We start from the raw sequence: 7,605 nt of genomic DNA, 5'->3' as shown, positions 1-7,605 counted from the left end.
TTCTCTATGTTCATTGAGTTGTGTAGATGTTATTTTCAGCTATAGGGTCCCACTGTCCATTTGTGGAGAAAAGCGCAAAGTCTGCCACAGCATGGGCTGTTTGAATCTTCAAACAACCCATAAGACTCCTCAGGCAAAACAATTCATTCAGATGTAATCCATTCTCAGTCCTGAAGCTTCATCTGGTGATGAGTGATAATATCCAGTTAGGGCCCTGTCTTCCCATTATTTGGTGATTTCATTTTAGGGTCACTTATGTATTATGTTATATTATCTGGAAATAGATGTATACCATTGGACAATGATATTTTATTGTTTAAGAAAATGCTGATTGGCCAGTAGGCAGGCAGGAAGTTTAGGCAGGCTGATAAGAACAGGAAAATTCTGGGAAGAGGAAACAGTAAGTCAGCAGTCATCATCCAAACACAGAGGAAGCAAGATGAGAATACCTTGCCTATAAAAGTTACCAAGCCATGTGGCTAACAGAGACAAGAATTATAAGCTAATGTATAAGAGTTAATAAGAAGCCTGAGCTAATAGGTCAACCAGTTTATAATTAATGTAGACCTCTGTGTGTTTCTTTGGGAATAAAAGGCTGTGGGACCTGGCGGGACAGAAACCTTAACCAACAGAATGGCACCAACATGAACAACTGCATTCACAGAAACCCTGAGAAAGCTTGGGAAGTAATTCTAGGGCAAAATAACAGTAAACCACAGTTTCTTGGAAGCAGCATTTTCTCAGGTGGGCTCTGTTTGCTAGAGGCAAGCACATCTCATTTAGGAGAGGCTTTGTGACTCAGCTTTAGCTGCAAAAACCTTGCAGTTCTCTTTTTAAAAGCCCTGCTAGAAAACACTTAAATGTTGTTTATGAATTTCCAACAGTGTGCTTCTTAAAAGCATGGTGACAGGGACCTTGAAACTCCATAGAGTTGTGGCAATAAACATGGCTCTGGCCAGTTCCTTCACCATGAGGCTAGAATCTCAGAAAGCTGAGGAATGGGGTGGATCTAACTATCACTTAGCAAATTAAAGACTCATGTGGTAAGAAAAAGAAATCTACAGTAAAGTGGGATTCAGATGAAGAAAACCTCTAAATGGTTTACAGTGTGTTTAAAAATATATGTAGGCTTGGTAAAGAATAGAAAAAGGATAAAGTCCTGAAACTAAAAACGTAAGAAAGAGAGTAGATGGGTATGGTGGCACATACCTCTAATCCCAACACTTGGGAGGCAGAGGCAGGCAGATGTCTATGAATTCAAGGACAACCTGTTTTGCAGAGTGAGTGCCAGAACAGCCAAATATACACGGGGAATCCTGGTCTCAAAAAAGCAAAATTTAAAAATAAAAATAAAAGAAATAGAGCTTAAAATAAAGCTATGTAAAGATGGAAAATACACAGAGAGTCTGGGTACTGTATGTTATTATGTTGTCTTGGAATAGTTTGATGGCTGAGGAAGGAACAACAGCTGCTAAAAAACTTTTGATTATAAATGCTGCTGTATTAATCCAGCATATGTATTTTGAAAATGCTTTGAATTCAAAATTTAAGTAAAAATATGTTACTTTTCAAAAGAGATTTTATTTTTGTTTCCACAGGAAATGAGATGCTTGAGATGCTATGGATTCATTCTGGGTTAAATAAAATGAGATTTGATCAAGGAGGACCCCTTTAAAGATTCTCCAATAGGAGTGGATGGTCCAGATGATCCAACATTTCAGAGGATCTCTTGGAGTTTCCTCTAAGTTCTACAACCAGAACAATTTCAAGACTGCTGGCAGAGATGATCAAGCCTCACAGAATAATCTAGTCAGGACTTGATTATAATTCTAAACCATCCCCAATCAGCAGGAAGTAGCATGAAAAACTATACCCACATTCACAAAAAATGAATTATCTTTTTTTAGAGTACTGGTTACAAGTTGTTATGGATAATGGTCAAGAAAAAAGCTAAACAAAAAGATTAGATTCAGAGTTCTTGTTTTGAAAAAATAGGGGGAATTTTTGTGGGACAATAATCTTGTATTGTTTTAATAAAACACCGATTTGCCAGTAGCCAGGCAGGAAGTATAGGCAGACTGATAAGAACAGGAGAATTCTGGAAAGGGGAAACAGTCAGTCTGTAGTCATTATCCAGACAGAAAAAAAATCAAGAAGAGAATGCCTAGCTGATGAAAGGTCTCAAGACACATGGCTAACACAGACAAGAATTATGGGCTAATATATGTTATAAGAGTTAATAAGAAGTCTAAGTTAACAGGCCAACCAGTTTATAATTAATGTAGACCTCTGTGTGTTTCTTTTGGCCTAAAAGGCTTTGAGACTGAGCAGGACAGAAACCTCAGCCAACACGGGTACTTTTCCCCTATCAATTTGCATCTCCTTGATCTCTTCCAATTGTCTTGTTGCTTGAGGTGAGACTTCAGGTATGACATTGAATAGTTACAGAGTGATGGGAGCCAGGTAACTTCTTAAGGGAACAACACCCAAGAATAACAAAAATGGATCTACTTGTAGAAAGACCCTGGAGATCCTGATTCACTTGTCAATAACCTGTGTCCAGTTTGCTGCATAATTCTGGATATGACCCCAGGGGTGTGTGTGATACATGCTCTCCTTGCTTTCTCTATGCTAGCCATACTTCTGGCCTAAATGAATCACAGTAAGTCATTAAGTCTATTATTAAATATTTGCAGTACTGATCTGGAAAAAATTATTTTAACAACAAGAGCTTTAAAGAAAGTCTATTAAACAGACATTATCAAGAGTTAATGAGAGCATGATAAAAACAGAATGAAGAGGAATCACAGAAACCCAGTTTCCTCATTTCTAATAACTGTACCAAAACCCTAAGAAGTTAATGGAGATAGACATATGGACAAGAGACAAGCAATTAAGAAGAAGATTCTAGGTTACATTGCCTATAAGATAAAAGGAAAAACCTGGTATTCCCCCAGAATGTATGCAAAATGTCAAATCAATTGATCCAGCTTTGGATCATGAGCTGATTGTGAGAATATAGAGCGTGACAGTAGCTTATACAACTGCTTGTGCTTCTGAGAGAAGAGATATAGATAAATAAAGTAATGGCTGCCAATGGGAGAGTTGGAAAATGAAAAAAACAGAGGCAAGAAGCAAACTGGTAATTATTATAAGAAATTTTAGAAACTTAGGAAGTAAAATCTGGTTGTAAAATCATTCATGCAAACTATTGAAACTATATAAATAAACACAGCTCAAGCTATCTGGGGCCACTTGCTTGAATAACAACAGGTGATCACAATATATTCATAGCACCAACTCCACACATCAATCCTGGTCCACTAAAACATCAGGAGCAAGGCATCTAGCAATGGAAACAGTGGACAACCATGTCTCATTCTTGACCTTAGTGGAAATGCTTTGAGTTTCTTTCCATTTAAGTTGATGCTGGCTATTCTACCTTCACTATATTGAGTTATGTCTCTTTCATCTTTACTCTTTCCAGGACTTTGATCTTGAAGGGATGTTGCATTTTGTCAAAGGCCTTTTCTCCATCTAATGCAATGATCATGTAGTTTTTACTTTTCAAATTGTCTCTATGGTAGATTAAATTTTTTATTAAATATGTTTAGTCATGCCTGCTCCTCTGGGATACAATCTACTTGATCATGGTGGATAATCTTTTTAATGCATTTTTGGATTCAGTTTATGAATATTTTATTGAGCTTTTTTGCATCTATTTTCATAAGGGAAATTGGTCTGTAGCTCTTTAAGTTGAGTCTTTACATTTTTTTAATTATCAGGGCAATTGTGATATCATAAAATGAATTAGGTCAATGTTCCTTCTATTTCTATTTTGTGGAATAAGTTCAAGAATATCAGCATTATCCCTTATTTCAAATTTTAAATTCTTAAAGCCATCTGGTCCTATGCTGATTTGGTTAGGAGACTTTTAATTACTGCTTCTAATTAACTAGGGATTATAGGTTGATCAAATTGTTTATCTGATCTTGATTTAACTTTGGTAGGTGTTATGAACTGAGAAAATTACCCACTTATTTTTCTTTTTAGGTTTTCCAATTTGGTGAAGTACAAATTTTTAGTCTTTATAATTCTCTGGATTTTATCCATGTTGGTTTTTGTGCCCCCTCTCCTTCTCATCTCTAACTTTCTTCACTTGGATTTTCTTTCCTACATTTTATTAAGCTATTTGGGGTTTGCAGCTTTACTGATTTTCTTAAAAAACCAACTCTTTGTTTTACTGATTCTTTGAATAATTTTCTTCTATTTTAGTGATTTTAGCACTAAAATTGATTACTTTTTCTCTCTATTCCTTTTATGTCTAATTTCTTCTTTTCATTCTAGATCTTTAAACTATACTACAAAATTAGCAATATTAGATCTCTATAATTTATTTATATAGGTACTTAGTACTATCAACTTGTCACTTGAAACTGCTTTCATTGTGTCCAATAATTTTGGGTATATTGTGCTTAGTTTTCATTTGATTCTAGGAAATTATTCTTCTTTCTTTCTTCCTTTTCCTTCTTTGCTTCCTTCCTTTCTTTGCTTTCTTCTTCTTTTGTTGGTTTTGGAGACAGGGCTTCTTTGTGTCATAGCTTATGCTTCCTGGAACTCAGTTTGTAGATGAGGTTGGCCTCTAACTCACACAGATTCATCTGCTTCTGTCTCTTGAGTGTTGGGATTAAAAGTTCAGTTCCCATAGATTTGTAAGTTTTCTCACTAAATAAGAAGGTGAACCCTAAGAAAAACATATAGTCATCCTCCTGGATATTAACCTTCATCAGGCAATGAAAGGAGACAGAGTCCCACATTGGAGCACCGTACTGAAATCCCAAGGTCCAAATCAGGAGCAGAAGGAGAGAGAGCACGAGCAAGGAACTCAGGACTACGAGGGGTACACCCATACACTGAGACAATGGGGATGTTCTATTGGGAACTCAACAAGGCCAGCTGGACTGTGTCTGAAGAAGCATGGGATAAAAACGGGCTCGCTGAACATAGCGGACAATGAGGACTGTTGAGAAGTCAAGAACAGTGGCACTGGGTTTTGATCCTACTGCATGTACTGGCTTTGTGAGAACCTAGGCAGTTTGGATGCTCACCTTACTAGACCTGGAAGGAGGTGGGAGGTCCTTGGACTTCCCACAGAACAGGGAACCCTGACTGCTCTTCGGGCTGATGAGGGAGGGGGAGTTGGTTGGGGGAGGGGGAGGGAAATGAGAGGCGGTGGCAGGAGGAGGCAGAAATCTTTAATAAATAAGTAAATAAATAAATAAAATTTTTCTTTTCTCTTTGTTGTTGTTATCCAACCTTAAATAGTGGTGATCAAACACAATGCAGGATGCTATTTAGTTGTATTGTTTCTTTTGAGAATTGTTTTGTGTCTAAATATAGGGTGAACTGTGAGAAAGTTGTGTAAGGTTCTGGGAACTAACTATACTCTTCTGTGTTAGCTAGAAATGGTCTGTAAATATCTGCTAGGTCTATTTAGTTTATGACATCAGTTAGTTCCAGTATTTTTCTGTTTAGTGTTTTTCTGATTGCCATGTTTATTGGTGAGAATAGGATACTGAAGACTCACATGATCAGTGTGTGAGGGTCAATATGTGATTGAAAATGTAGTAATATTTTTATGAATTTGTGTGCTTGATGTAGGAGGGTCATCTGTCTATGTGTTACTTTCATTGGTTAATAAAGAAACTGCCTTGGCTTTTTGATAGGGCAGAAATTAGACAGGTGGAGTAGACCGAACAGAATTCTGGGAGGAAGAAAGCAGAGTCAGGCAGATGACATGAAGCTCCGGCTCGAGATGGATGTGGGTTAGAATCTTCCCAGTAAGCCATGATCCCATGGTGATACATAGATTATTAGATATGGGTTAAAGGAAGATGTGAGAGTTAGCCAAGAAGAGGCTAGATATAACGGGCCAGACAATGTTTAAATGAATGTAATTTGTGTGTTGTTATTTCGGGTGTAAACTAGCCAGTCGGGAGACAGACAGTCGGGAGTGCAGCCCGCAGCTCCCATTTACTACATGTGCTCTTGTGTTTTTTGGGCACACATATAACAAATTGTAAAGTCATCTTGGGTTTCCTCCCTTTGATGACAATATAGTGCCTTTCCCTATCTATTCTGATTAGATTTTGTTTGAAGTTTATTTTGTAGAATGTTAAACTGTCTATACCATCTTGTTTCTTTGGTTCTTTTGCTTGGGATATCTTTTCTATCCTTTTATCTTGAGGAAATGTCTGTCCTTGATGTTAAGATGTGTTTCTTGGATGCAGCAGAAGAATGGGTTGTTTTTGCATTCATTCTCATTGTCATGCTTTGTTTTTAATTGAGGAATTGAGGTCATTGGTATTTAGAATTATCCATGAATAGTGTTTGTTAATTGTTATTGTTCTGTTGCTGTTGTTTTTATTGTTGTTGTTGTTGTTGTGGTGGTGGTGGTGGTGGTGGTGTGTGTGTGTGTGTGTGTGTGTATTTCCTTTCATTGGATTTGCTAGTCGTGGATTCTTTATTTCTGTTTCCTTTGGAGTGATTACCGTTTTAGGCTAAAGTTTTTCTTCTAGAACATTCTGGACGGCAAGATTTGTTAGTATACACTACTTAAATTTGGTATATTATGGAATGTCTTCCTTTCTTCATTTATCACAACAGAAAGTTTTTAAGGGTACAGAGGTGTAGACTCTCATCTATGGTCTCTTACAGCTTGAAGAACATTTTCTAGGCACTTCTGGATTTTAGAATCTCCAATAAAGTAAATTGTGATTCTAATAGGTCTATCTTTATATGTTATTTGGTCTGTTTTCTTTTGCATTTTTAATATTCATTCCTTGCTCTATAATTTTAGTGCTTTAATTATTATATACCAAGGATAATTTCTTTCCTGGTATAGTCTATTTGGTGTTCTGGATGCTTCTTGTACCTTGATAGATACCTCCTTCCTTAAGTAAGGGAAATTTTATTTTATTATTTTCTTGAAAATATTTTCTGTGATTTTGACCTGGGATTCTCTACTTCCTTTATTCCTATTATTTGCTGTTCTTATATTTTGACTGGGGGTTTCTGTCCCACTCAGTCCTGCAGCCATTTAGTCCCAAATAATCACACAGAGGTCTACATTAGTTATAAACTGATTGGCCCAGTATCTTAGGCTTCTTATTAACTAATTCTTATAACCTATATTAGCCCAAATTTCTTGTCTATGTTAGCCACATGCCTTGGTACCTTTTTCATTGAGACAGTCGTATCTTGCTATCTCTACATCTGGTCACAACTGCACAATGAGCTTTTCTATCCTAGAAAAAAATTCCTGTTTTCATTGCTATGCCTCTACTTTCTGCCTGGTTGCCATGCCTATACTTCCTGTCTGTCTGCTGTCCAATCAGCATTTTATTAAAGATAATACCAGTGACAGGATAAAAGACCATGGTCCCACAACACTCATAGTGCCCCAGATTTCATAGATATTTTGTGCCTGGGATATTTTATATTTAACATTTCTTTAAAAGAGATATCACTTCTTCTCTTGTGTCTTTAATGTCATCTCTTTTCTTCTGTTGATGAGACTTGCCTCTGAGGGTTCTGTCCAAGTTC

Source organism: Microtus ochrogaster, linkage group LG3 (assembly GCF_000317375.1).
Source record: "Microtus ochrogaster isolate Prairie Vole_2 linkage group LG3, MicOch1.0, whole genome shotgun sequence".
NCBI classification, from domain to species: Eukaryota; Metazoa; Chordata; class Mammalia; order Rodentia; family Cricetidae; genus Microtus; species Microtus ochrogaster.
This window is presented reverse-complemented; position numbering follows the sequence as displayed.